Below are 13,848 nucleotides of genomic sequence, written 5' to 3'. Positions count from 1 at the left end.
TTCTAACGGATTTCTTGAAACTGTTAACTCTCCGAGTTGGAGGAGACTGTTTATAAAGGGGCACTGTTGTCACATACCTTCTGGGGGAGCCAAGTGCTACGTGTGGAGCAGAAGCAAAGGGAACTGTCCAGAGGGGTGGCTGGTCCTTAGGAACTGTGAGGACAACCCCCTCTGGGCCCCTCTTTTCTCTTGTGCAGGCAGTCTGTCTCCTGGGCAGGCCAGAAGCTGTCAAGGGGGCGGAGCTCCGTCCTGAGGGCAGCAGCTTCAGGCAACTCCTTGGGCCCTGCAACACCAGGCATCCCAGCACAATGGGTCTAACCATAGAAACAGGCTTTTCTTTTTTTTTTAGTATTATTATTGTTATTGTTATTATTATTATACCTCTGCAAAAAGAGACACCAAAACAAACAAATAAACAAATAAAAAACAAAAACTCCCTTTCCTGGATTAGGGAACTCTGATGATAAATTTAATATCAAAGGATTAGTTGTTTTGGAAGCCACTAAGGTATGCATCACACAACTAAAAGACTTATTTCATCTATGACAGGGATGGCACAGGTGGCCTTTATAACCAACGCCCTGAATCTTGACTTCGCTGAAAGTTGCATTAGTTGACCCCTGATCCCATTCTCCACACCCCACCTCAAAGGGCCAGTAGCAGAACAAGCTGATAATGACCTCTTATACCTAGAAAGCTCTATACAGCTTCAAGGGGGTTCTACCTCATCTAATCCTTACACCTCTCTAGGATGGTAAGCAGTTGTGCTAGCTTAGAAATGAAAAAATTGAGCTCTAAGGAAACAAACCATACATAGAGTTGTAAATGGAAGGTCTCTTAACTCTAAAACTGAAGCTCTTTCCCCGCCACATTTCAAGGTTGTCCTCCCAGCAAAAAGCAGCCCAGGTGTCCTCTTCAGGATGACTGTCACTTCCGGTACAAGCTGCAGCCTGCATCCCAGCCACCTGCTGATGTCTCAAAGGATGCAGGTGAGAGCTGGACTGGGGCACATCTCAGAGCTTGTCCCCCTGTGCTGTGACATGGAGGCCTTGGATTTACATGTGCCACACATAGGATTTCCATGTGCCACACATAGGATTTCCATGTGCCACGCATAGGATTTCCATGTGCCATGCGTAGGATTTCCATGTGCCATGCGTAGGACTTCCATGTGCCATGCGTAGGATTTCCATGTGCCATGCGTAGGATTTACATGTGCCATACGTAGGATTTCCATGTGTCATGCATAGGATTTCCATGTGCCATGCGTAGGATTTCCATGTGCCATGCGTAGGATTTCCATGTGTCATGCATAGGATTTCCATGTGTCATGTGTAGGATTTCCATGTGCCATGCCTAGGAGTGACATGTGCCATGCCTAGGAGTGACATGTGCCATGCATAGGTTAGCACCCTGCAGGCAATCAGTCCTCCTCCTCTGGGCACACCACTTCCTTTTTGTCACTGTCATGAGACAGGCAATGAGACCCTGTTAGGACTGGTTCCAACCTGAGAAGTAACAGCCCAGTTCATAAGTGACACATGAAAGGTCTGGCGAGCAGGCCCAAAGGCATAGTTTCTTCAAGAACTAAGGATACAAATCGGTTTTGAGGAGTGACGGATAGAGACCAAGGTCTTAGTGCGGATTCTACATGGGCTCTTTTCCTTTCTCTTAGGAAGTGTGGGCTCCCTAGGAGGTGGCTCTATGTCCACAAGAACTCTTACTAACACACTCAGAGATGGGCACTGGCTTTGGTTTGGCCATAACAGAAAGGACCTACTAAGCGTCCTGCATACTGGCTGAGAGCTCGGTAGCTGGAGACCACTAGCCATCCCCCTACAGCAAGACTCACCCGCAGAGCTGCCCCTGGAAACAATCATGCAAGAGGGAAGGAGGATGGGGCACCCCTCTTCTCGGCCCTGCACTCTTCACCCTCCCCTCTGCCCTGCTCTCTCCTAGCAAAATGTGCTCCCAGGCAAAGTTATGATGGGTGCCTAAGACTCACAGTTTGTACACGGCACTCCCAGAAGCACCAGCCATGTAACTCCTGGGTGCAGAGGGCAGGGTCGCTCAGTGCAGAATTCTAGGTAACACTGAGCTGCAGTGGCTCCTTTGATCAGGGGATTCTCAATGTCTGCAGAGCCCTGTGCTTCTCAGAAATCCCTGCTGAAGGCTGGTCATGCGCCTGGTTTTGAGGATTAGCTGGGGAAACGCTTACCTCTGTGCTTCCCTCATCACGGGGACCGGTTGCCACATCAACCAGTGGCAGACATCTCACATTCCTGATTAGAATCTTTACAAATACATCACTTCTGCTTTATTAATGGAAAGTTCACGACAGTGAATCACATGAGAAGACTCTTGTCCATGTTAAGTTGTGCAACTGTTTTTTAAAAGACTTATTTTAGTGCAGTTTTGTGTTCCCAGTTGTGTCAAAAGTACAGAGATTCCCGATATATGCCCTGTGTACACACCTGCACAGCCTCCCCCATTATCAACACCCCCCATGAGAGGAGGACATTTGTGATAATGGATAAAGCTACACTGGCATTATTATCACCAGAGTCCATGGTTCACATTAGGGTTCACTGATGGTCATGTACATTTTATGGGTCTGGACAAATGTATAAAGACACGTATCCAGTATGGTATCACACAGAACACTGTCACTGACCTAAACCTCCTCTGGGCTCTGCCTATTCACCTCCCCCAACTCCTGGCAACCACTGCTCTTTTTACTGTCTCCATAGTTTTGCCTTTTACAGAATGTCATACAGTTGGAATCACATGGTATGTAGTCTTTTAAGACTGGCTGTTATCATTTAACAATATGAATTTAATGTTCCTCCATGTATTTTCATGGCCTGATAGCTCATTTCTTTTTGCACTGAACAATATTTCATCGTGCGTTTATCTGTTCACCTCCTAAAGGACATCTTAATTGGTTCTAAGATTTGGCAACTATGAATAAAGCTGCTATACACATCCATGTGCAGGTTTTGGTGAGGAAATAAGGTTTCACGTTCCTTGGGTGAGCACCAAGGAGTGAGAGTGCTGGAAGTTATGCACCTTTAGTTCAGGATCAGGGTCAGTGGATCCCAGCCCTGGATGCTCACTGCTCATCTGGTGAGCACGGGAAAGATCCCTCTGCCCACCTCCGCCCCAGGCCTCTAAGTCACTCAGTGAGTATGGGGCTGGAACAGCAGAGATGAACCTAGGGGTGACCACAATGGGCGGCCCAGGCGGAGAATCACTAATGCAGACACTGATACCACATTGATGACTTTATGTGGATTTCTAGTCGCCTTTCCAGCCAGAGAGAAACACATAGCTTTGAGAGTAACAGGGAAATGGTTAAGTGACCAACTATTGGTTATTTTTTGTGAAATATTTCCATCAGTGGTCTCCATTTAATCAAAAGTAAATTTCTTTTTTCTAGAAAAATCTCACTTGTGAAGTTAACAGCTGCCGCCTTTCACTCCCTTTGACTGACACCACACCCCAGAAGGTCTCATTTTATTGAATTCCAGCATCCCTGGCATTCCCAGGTCACCTTGGACTCTGCCAACCAACTCCAACTTTTCCCAAGGACAGCAGTTTTTGGTGTGACAAGCACAGACTTGTCCTGTCCTGCCAGGGGATATAGGCCTCCTTGCAACTACCTGACAGCTGGACAGCCCCTCGTGACTCGTAGGGATCCTGGGCACCTGTCACTCACACTCTGCCTGTGGCAGTGTGGGAAGCACAGGGAATGGGAGGGTCCTCAGGGGGGCTGCAGGTCAGTAAATTGACACGCTTATGTTTAAGCAGTGGAACTTCCTTCTAATACATGTAGAACAGGTAAAAGCTGAGGAACTCTCCTTGGATAGTGGACTGGGAGGTCAGCCCGCCCACACAGCACCCCCTTTCTCCAAAGGCCACACATTGAGCCCTTATTTTCCCCAGATGAGATGGGGGTGGGGATGGGTGGGGGGCAACCCAAGAGAAGGGTGTTGCTGCTGTAGAAAACCCCCATTTCAAAGAGTTGGTGGGACCAGCCTTAGCTACTAATGTGATGTGCATTCTTGAAGCATGTTTTATAAATTAAAGTTGGGCGCTGTGCTAGCTGCTCTTTAGACAGCATGGGTATGGGGTGTTTATGAATGCCTTCTCCTCTCCCTCTCCTCCCACCCACCTTCCAGTGTTTCTCCCCGCCCCTCTCTTCCCTCGCCTTGTCCCCCACTCCTCACTCCCTCTCTACTGTCGGCTTGTTCTGAAACACAGATGTCCTGCCCTGAAAGCCAACTCTTCTCAGATGGCAAAGCTAACCTACAAATACAGCAAAGTTCCTCAGTGTTACGGGGAAACATCACCCTTGAAAGCCAGCCAGACTGTTAGCACTGGGGCTCACCCAGGTTTTCCTCTGCCTTAGTGTAGCTCGCATCTGCCAACAGACCCGTGAGAGAAGCAGGCCAGCTTCTCAGCAATCCAGTGTGGGGACAGGGCTCCTCCCCTGGTGGGAGCAGAGGACAGAGGGAAGGTCAGTGCAAAGGAGCTGATGCTTCATCCTCTCATTTCTTCCTACCCTTTCCTGTCTTCCTATTCTCTCCTTGCTTTCTCTTCCTCTGTTGTGCTGCCCCACCTGGGGAGCTGGATAATGGAAACCTCCCCAGAATGAGCTGGAGTCTGTCAGGGGAGGCCTCTGGGGACCAGCATGGGCAGCTCATAGCAGACACTCAACAGATGCTCCTGCACCGACCACAGGGCCCTCCGGATGGTGAGCGCTTAAGCGTTGCTCATGGTGGTAATAATGACGTGAAAGAACAGGCTGGTGCACACGTCCGGTCTGCTTGCCCCTGACGCTTCCCTGAAGTCCCTGTGCAGAATCTTTGAAGCGGTAATTACAAGAGGTTTAGCTCTGAGCTCTCTGCTCTGACCCAGGAAATGGCAATGGAGGAACTCTGTGAAGGCTCCCAGGAGTCATCCATGGAGAGTGTGCTGGGATCCAAGGCCAGCATAGCCTGGGCACCAACAGCGATGGGGGGGGGGGGGTCACCAAAAATAGTGTCACACATGCTGCTAAGGGAAGCCACTGGGAGCCCAAACCTGAAAATGCTGCCTGTGCTCTTCCTCCTGTGACTACAAAGAAAGAGACCCAGACATGGTTCCCATGAGGGCAGTTAAGTCATCCCGATTAAAGAAACATGATTGTGGAGACTGGATTCAAAAGGGACTCTTAAAGGCCTGTAGCTCAAGGTCACTAGAACTCATTTATAGCACAGGTGCCTGCCACAAAGGGCTCCAGAAGAGGTTGAACTCCTACAACTGAGAAACAAAAGTACAAGCATCTTAATTAAAAAATGGGCAAAGGACTTAGACATTCTCCAAAGAAGATATAAAAATAGCCATTAAGCACCCGAAAAGAGGCTCAACATTCCTAATCATTAGGGCAGTGAGAATTCAACCACAATGAGATACCATTTCATACCCATTAAAATGGCTATTATTAAAACAACAAAAACAACAAAGAAAACAGATACTAAGTGTTGGTGAAGATGTGGAAAAATTGGAACCCTGTGCACAGTTGGTAAAATTGTAAAACAGCTCAGCCACTGTGGAAAACAGCGTGGTGGTTCCTCAAAAAACTAAACATAAAATTATCATATGATTCAGCAAATTCCACCCAAGAGAAGTGAAAGCAGGGACTCAAACACATATTTGCTCTCCCATGTTCATAATAGCATTATTCCCAATAGCCAAAAAGGTGGAAGCAACCCAAGTGTCCACTGAAGGACACATGGATAAACAAAATGTGGCGTGTACAATGGAGTATGATTCAGTCTTAACAAGGAAGTAAATTCTGACACGTGGAACAATATGGAGGCATCATGAAGACATTATGCAAGTAACATAAGCCTCACCCCAAAGGGTCTGTGATTCCACTTACATGAGGTCTTTAGAGCAGTCAAATTCATAGAAACAGAAAGTAGAATAATGGTTGCCAGGGGCTGGGGTGAGGGGGAGTGAGAGTTGTTTAATGGGGACAGAGTTTCAGTTTGGGAAGATGAGTAAGTTCTACAGATGGATGGTGGTAATGGTTGCAGAACAATGTGAATGTACTTAATGCCACTGAACTGTACACTTCAAAATGGTTAACATGGTAAATCTTATGTTTATGTGTATTTTACCACAAAAAGGTAAGCAGGGAAGATGGTAAGCAGTGTAGGTGGGGACGTTAAATTTGTTTCCCAGAGTTTGGAGCAGAGTAGGAGGCGAGCAGAGAGAGCCTGCAGAAGGCGGCTGCCGCAAGGGCCCTGCAGAGTGTCCTCCCACCAGGACCTGGCGTAGGCGTGGAGGGTCCAGGCTCCTGGCGGCTGGCATGAACTCACATGGAAGGTGGGGTCGGGCAGGATCAGAGCAGTCTCGGGTTCCAGCAAATGTCCCAGGAGCAAGAGAATGAGGCTGCACTCTCGGTCCCTGGCCTCATCAGTCAAGAGACTTGCAGAGGAATATTAGATAAGGCCAGGACATCTGGGCTTCCAGAGAGAACCCTGAGGCTTGGGCCAGCTTCCCCCTCACACTGAGAAGGAGGCTAAAAGTTCTGTCAAAGACCATCCTAAACTCATGGAGGCAGCTTGGGGAATTTAGGGGGAGGGGAGAGGGTCGCTATGGGTAGCCTGCTGTCTACACTGGCATGACTGGAAGTCCTGGGGGAGGAGCTCTGGGACTGAGCAGCACCCATCAAGCCAGCAGGTATGACTAGGGCAGGGTTTGGAGGTGTTCAAGGCATGCAATCACATAGCTGACATTCTCTCACGGTCACACGTTGGGCCCTACAGTGGAGAGCACATCAGCGAGGCTTCTGGGACTCTCCTGTGCGGGGTCCCACCTGGCTCTCTGTTTCCAGTTCCCTGTTTCATGCAGAAGTCCTACTATTTCTAACCCTCTTGGCCTGTCTTCTGTCTTCTTCTCTGAGCTCTTTCCTGGGACTTCATGTCAGGATTTGATTGCCCCAGTTTTAACACTGCTAGGTCTTCCTGGCCTTGGCCCCACCTCCCTGGCTCTGGACCCTGGGCTGCCATGTGCATCTGCCTAGTCCCTGTGCCCTGTGAAGGAGGCAGGGAGGAAAGCAGGTCATGGGGGGACAGGTGTTCAGGACTGCCTGCAACAAGTGGCTTCACAGGATCTGTAGTCTGGGGAGGGCTTGCAAAGGGGATGCCACCCTGACCCAGAGCAGGCTGGGTGTGGAGGCGTCGTCCTAGAGGATGCACAAGCTCTTATCAAGGTCCCCCCTTCCCCCAAGGCTGTGCAGGATGGGCTGGTGATGAGGGACAGGGCCGTGCTTATATTCCTGCAGGAGGCAGGAGGGAAACAAGATGCAAGCCTGTGGGGAATTTCCCGTCACCCCCAGGACAGTGCTCAGTATCCAGTAGACCCTGGGCATCAGAGCCTCCAGCATCCTCTCCCGACACTGCTGCCTGAACAGGAGGAGTAGTTTCACCCACACCAGTGGTGGCTATTCTTAGAACAAGGCTCATAGAGCCCTGAACAAACGTTCACTAACTGAGCTTTAAAACACGCATAGGAAATGCAAGAGGTGAGCCTTAGGCTAGTTTCTGCACCTAAACTAGACTGGATCCTGCTGCTCCCTCCAGCTGCTGACCCCTCCCTGTCGCCTTTAGACAGCAGTGGTCCACAGGGTTGGGGGAGGGCTGCCTCCCTCCAGTGTTCTGTGACGGGCCCGCCCTGGAACCATCTTTGCCAGAGTTCAAACATGCTGTCCAGAAGCAGTTCCTTAGCCAGGACAGCCAGGAGGAACAAGCTCTTCTTTTAAAGTTAAAAAAAACAAAAACAAAAAAAACACAAATGTGGATGTTATTTCATCTAGATTAAACACCGGAAATCTGAGAACAAACCAGCACTGGTCACCACGGGCGCCAGCAGCATCTGAGCTCACCCATGGGGCCAGCAGGGCTGGGTGCTGTACAGGATTGTGTCTCATTTCACCCTCTCTCCAACCCTGCAGAGCAGGCAGTAAGTATTCCATTTACCAACAAGGGAACCGAAGCCCGGCCAGCGCATTGCAGAACCAGTGTCCTCCCAGAACTCCATCAAAGGGAATACAATGGGGCAGCGGGCCCTGAGCTGGACCCTGGCCTCTGGGGGAGGGGGGGCAGCCTGACCTTTAGAAAAGCGGACAAGGGACAGCAAATACATGTCAGGATCTGAAAACAAAGCCACAGTGAAAGCCTCCCATCTAGGTTTGGGAATGCAAAGAGCTTCAAACCAGGGAAATGGCAACTGCAGAAGGAAGATGGATAAATGAAAGGTGTGCTCTGATAGGATAACAGGAATTTGGCAGGGAGTGGATTAGGCTGAGCATTATCCGTGCCGATGAAACGCAGCAGCCGGTGGTAATGAAATATTTATGAATGGGGAGAGGATGCTGCATTCTGCAGTGCAGCACAGGGGAAAGCGAAGTTTCAAGAATACTGTAATAGCAAAACCCTCCATTAATTATCAGAAGCAAGCTGTAATGCCAGTTCCTATGGCAACGGGGTCCCCAATGGATTGTGTGCCTTTTTTTTTTTAAAGCTACTCCCATTTACTGTGGTACATTGCATTTGTTTTCCACCAGAGGTTTGTGCTTGTCCTTTGCAAATGAATTCATCCTGTCCTTACAGTGACTGGAGATGGGACCAGCAGGCTGGGCCCAGGGAAAGTTAAAGATTTTGCAATTTTGTGCTAAGTGCTCAGTAAGGACTGTGGGGGGGTACCAGGAACACTCCACTTTGAGGAGGAAGGCAAAGAAGGCGGGCAAAGGCACTGAAGGTAACTAGTAGGGAGCGTGGGTAATGAGGAGGAATCTGTCCCAGCCCCGCCCCTTAGTCTCAGCAGCCCTGCCCCCTCCCCTCTGCAGCCCCGCCCTCCACCGGAGCCCCGCCCCCTCTCCTCCGCCCCATCCTTGAAGCCCAGCTGGGCTTGTTCCACGGCTGCTGCAGCCACAGTAGAACATAATACTTGCACATAAAGCTCAGACGTGGGGCGGGATATTTGAGAGAACACTGCTTTGGGTTCCCGGGGAGTGAGAGCAGCCGCTATGAGAAGAAGCAGTGGAGTCCTTTCCGCCTGTGGCCAATTCTCCCTGTATTGTACCCTCCCCTTCTGAAATGCGAGTTTAATTTGGTGGCGGTTTGAAAGCACTTCTTCTAGGGCAGACAGTCCTGTGGTTGCTTGGCTCTGGGCTGCTGTTCCCTGAAGCGCTCTGTCCCCGGCGGTAGGAGCGCCTCAGAGCCCAGCGGTCAGCAGTGGCTTTGTGTGCCCTGTGATCCAGCTGATTGAGGGCTCTGATAACTTCGTGGAAAGAGCCTGCTGCTCATTCGGGAGGAGACCCGCTGCCTCCTGGGAGGCAGCGCGCATGCATTTCCCACTCAGGCCTGCGGCTTGTGGCCAAGGCGGTGTCCCAGCTCTTTGGTGGCCTCATGAGAGTGGTATGGGCCATGCTAAATGGCATGGGGCGGGGGGGGGGGGGGGGGGGGGGAGCTGCCTGGACTCAGAGAGAGCACAGCTCTCACGCCTAGGAGGCTATTCCACGCCAAAAATAGATTTCCAGGGCTCTAGAATTATTTTTCTGGCTCTACTCTGCTTTCTAAGTTGCCAAAGGGACCTACAAGCACTTGTGAGTAAAACTGGGAAGATGCCAAATGCAGGATTAAACAAAAATTCTGTGTGTGTGTTTCTTTTTGTGGAATTCTGCCTGAAGTGATGTTAGCATGCTTCCCGGTGGGAGTTCTGCCCCAGAGCCCCAGGGGCCTTGGGGACTTTTCTCCTGGGACGTCAGGCCTCTCCACTTAGACTTCATCCTCAGGACTGACCTTTGGATACCCAGGCCACTTACATACCTCCCAGTGCTGGTAGGGACAGAGAGCCCGTTAACACCTACTGTGTGCCACGCACACACATGCTATGCCATGTGGTCATTGTCTCATCAGCTCTGCATGGAAGGGTGGTCTCCCTTATTTTAGGGTGGTCTCCCTCCGTGGGGAAACAGAAGCTCTGAGAAGGGCAGTCACCCCTTAGGCCACAGGTCTCCTCAGAGGCAGAGCTGGGCTCAGAATCTATTTCTGTCTGAGCCCAAATTCTGTGCTCCCAAAAGCCTCACTCCAGGCCTCTTGTAGCCTAGGACGTCCCACAGGACCCCGCAGGCTCTCCATCAAGGTCCAAAAGCAGTGGCCTCCCACCCAGAAGGGCCCACAGGGATCTTTTGGGTGTGCAGGAAGAAAACATCAGAAATTCTAGTTCAAGTTCTCCCCTTAAAATGTCATCATTCATGTCTGCTTTATGAGGCTTTCATTAGCTCAGTAGCACATTTATAGAATTTATAAATCAATAAACATTCAAATATTGAGTGCATGGCCAAAATTATTTTACTGATATTGGAAGTGTGCAAAAAGATGGGGTCTAATATGGGAGGTGATGACCAGGTCCAGCCTGGGGCCGCCCAGGGCCAGAGAGGGCAGCTCACCATGGCAGCCTCGGCCTTCCCCTGCCGTTCTGTTTGTTCCTCGGGAGCCTTGTAGACACCACTCAACACCCCTCTTCTCAGTAGCTCTGTGCATTTCTGTACAAGGAAGATTGCTTCTACCAGACCTAGAGTGCAGGAAACCCCTTCCCACCGGAGATGGGATGCACAGTCTGCAGTGTTTCCTGCCCCTGGTGGCATTTGCTCCCTCCCCCTGCAGGCATTACTGGGGCACTGGAGGGGATCTGGAGAAAGGTGAGTGAAGAACACACATTTAGAGCCTACGGCTGCCCACAAAAGTCCTGAACGGATAGCTCTTTCCAAATCAATGCCCCTGTGGACCTGTGAGATTGGGGTTTGAGGGGAGAGGTCGTGCACCCTGGCAGAGCTCACCTCCTCCTTGTCTCCAGGCGGGAACCAGAGTCGTCACACATTGCTTAAAAGTAGAGAGGGATTCTCTCCTTCTTTGTGAACAGGCTTCAGAGTCTAATGAAATGTTATGGGCCTCAGTTTTCTTGTCTGTAAAATAAGATACTGTAATATGTAATTAGATCTTTACAGGGCAGTTATGAGAAGTCGATGAAATCCCAACATTGACTGAAACTACCAGGCAGATTATGTGACAGCAAGAGCTTGAAGTGAGCACAGCACCAGGCATAGAGAAGGTACTCCCAAGTGCTGGCTTTCTTCCACTCTGCCACTTGCTAGCTGTGTATGCCTTAACCTTCCAATGCCTCTCTTCTCTCATTTTGAAAAGGAAAAATGATGCTTCTCCTATTTCATGGTTTATGTACAGATGAAATGTGCTATAGACATGAGAATGGCCAGAGGACTTTGAAACAACAGGCACATTCATTCAGTTAGAATAACAACCACCAACTGAGCGAGTGGGTGGGAAGGACAGGAGAGAAGAGTGGTTAGCCCATGCTTCCTCTTCTCATTGCCTACTCTGCATACCCTTGTGCAGTGGTTCTGGGCAACCTAATTGTCTTTTTTGAGCCGCAGTTTTCTCATCTGTAAAATGGGGCCAGTGATAATACTGACCTAATTCCATTTTTAGGATGACTAAATGGAACAAGTAATACGAAATGCCCAACACAGAGCTCAGTCTACACTCAGTGCTCAGCAAATGTCAGTCATTGGTAGTAGCAGAGCTGCCACAATTATGATACATTTTCAGGCTCCTATTATGATTCTCATTTAATTGTCACACTAGCCTTGAAAAGTTGACACTTTGCCCCATTGTGCAGGTGAAGTAACTGAGGCTTAGAGAGGCTGAGTAACTTTCCTCAGGGTTGTGCAGAGCACAGCGATGGAGCCAGGTGTCTCCGCTTCCCCAGCCTTTGTTTGCTTTCCTACACCAGTTACCCGGATGCCCATTGCCCGGCCCTGGGCTGGCCACAGGATGTTGCTGTGTTATCTTCTTCAAGAGCATACAGCGCTGGCAACAGGAGGCCATGGAAAGCATAAAACTGGTTCTCCAAAAAGTGTGTTTCTCTGGCTGTCACAGGGTGCCTAGGATCCCTTAGATCACAGAACTCAATCGCTCTTTCTTGCTACTCCGCTAGCGAGGCTGGCATTAGTGGACCAGGAGCAGGAAGGGAGGAAGCCATCACTTCTTGCCAGACACATTACCTCACTGTAAAAGCCAGTCCTCCAAACACCCTGCCAGAAGTTAACCTCAGGAACTTGAGGGAGGAAAAAGACAGCTGACAGCCTTCGTGGGTTTTTCTTAAGTGTGCTTTGAATTTCTGCTCTGTAGGAAAGATTAGACATGGGCCAGGAGGATCTGCCTGACCCCAGACACATGAGCAGATGTGTGGGCCGGTCTGAGCAGCAGCGCTGGTCCTGGAGTGAAAGGCTGCCTTTCTATGTGTATGTGGCTTAAGAAACCAGGCTGGCTGAGTTGAGCCACAGTCTGTGTGCAGTGGCCCCGCCCTGGGCAGTGTCCACCTTCTCATGTGGCCTTCTGCAGATGTGACCAAGTGAACCACTATGGTGGTTTCTCTCACTATGTCACACCCCAGTGCTGGGATAGACTGTGTCACAGCATTCATGTGTCTGAGTTCACACTTGTATAAAACCTGACCCAGGAGCTTGACTGCACTGAAGCCCAAAAAGAGCATTTCAGGAAGCCTCAAAGAACAGGGTGGAAGGGAATAACCGCATTAACACCTATGCATCATCTAGTGGCAAGGAAGTGACCTTAAAGCTGTGTGACCTTGTCATTTGATTCAACCTCTCTGAGCCTCAGCTTCTCATCCTCAAAGTGGGAATAAGTTTGTTCTGACACCCATAAAGAATGTATGCAAAGCTGGTGGTTCCTGCTCATTGTCTCTCTTTCTGACTCCCTCCCTCTCTCTCTTTTCCAGCTTTTTTGAGATATAATTGACAAATAAAATTTGTATATATTCAAGATATACAACTTGGTGTTTTCATATACATATACATTGTGAAATCATCACCACAAACTAATTAACAAATCCATCATCTCACTTAATTATTATGCCTTCTTTCCTTCCTTCCTTTCTTTCTTTCTTCTTTTTCTTGTGGTGAAAACACTTAAGATCTACCCTTTTAGCAAATTTCAAGTATACGATACAGTACTGTTAACTGTAGTCACCATTACACCCCCAGAACTCATTCATCTTGCATAACTGAGCTTTGTACTCCTGACGAGCTTCCCATTTCCCCCACTCTCCCAACCTTTACAGCCTCCATTCTGCTCTGTTTCTATGACTTTGATTCTTTTAGATTCCGTATATCTAAAAGTATCATGCAGTATTTGTGTTCCTGTGTCTGGCTTACTTCACTTAGTATAATGTCCTCCAGGTTCATTTATATTGTTGTAAAGGGCAAAATTTCCTTCCTTTTGAAGGCTGAATTGTTTCATTGTATGTATACACCACATTTCTTTATCCATTCGTCCATCAATGGACATTTATGTTGTTTCCATGTCTTGACTACTGTGAATAACTCTGCAGTGAACTTGGGAGTGCAGAAATCTCTTTGAGAGACTGATTTCGTTTCCTTTGGAGATACCCAGAAGTGGGGTTGCTGGATGATTTGGTAGTTCTATTATAACTTTCTTGAGGACCCTCCATACTGTTTTCTGTAGTGGCTATAGGTTCCTGGTCTCTCATATTTAGGGTGAAGTAGCCGTAGGTGGCGGCAGCTGTGGGACCATACAAAGGTCCGCTGTCCCAGAGAGTTCCTCACCGCCACGCCAGGGCTCAAGCTTCCTCCCTCGAGATGAATTTCCTTGAGTCTGCAGTCTAGATGGACAGGACAGCCTTAAGATCAAGCGCTCAGGCCCTAGAACCAGGAGGAGCTGTGTCCTCAGAGCT

General features: G+C 49.2%; 1 protein-coding gene across 4 annotated transcripts in view; it reads left to right on the top strand.

Moving 5' to 3' along the window:
* FARS2 (phenylalanyl-tRNA synthetase 2, mitochondrial) overlaps positions 1-13,848 on the top strand; it is a 558,189-nt gene that overhangs the window by 536,110 nt on the left and 8,231 nt on the right. The window contains exons 6-7 of one of the 4 annotated variants that reach the window (XR_016018687.1): positions 879-989; positions 3,440-3,458. The exons of the other annotated variants lie outside the window; for them this stretch is intronic. The gene's annotated coding sequence lies outside the window, so the exon portion shown is untranslated. Of the gene's footprint in view, positions 1-878; positions 990-3,439; positions 3,459-13,848 lie in introns of those variants that run through there. 4 annotated transcript variants of the gene reach the window in all.

The sequence above is a fragment of the Rhinolophus sinicus genome, chromosome 14, assembly GCF_057876585.1.
Source record: "Rhinolophus sinicus isolate RSI-liver-muscle chromosome 14, RSI-T2T, whole genome shotgun sequence".
Lineage (NCBI taxonomy): Eukaryota > Metazoa > Chordata > Mammalia > Chiroptera > Rhinolophidae > Rhinolophus > Rhinolophus sinicus.
The sequence above is the reverse complement of the archived record's forward strand: the minus strand, read 5'-3'. Positions and strand labels throughout refer to the sequence as shown.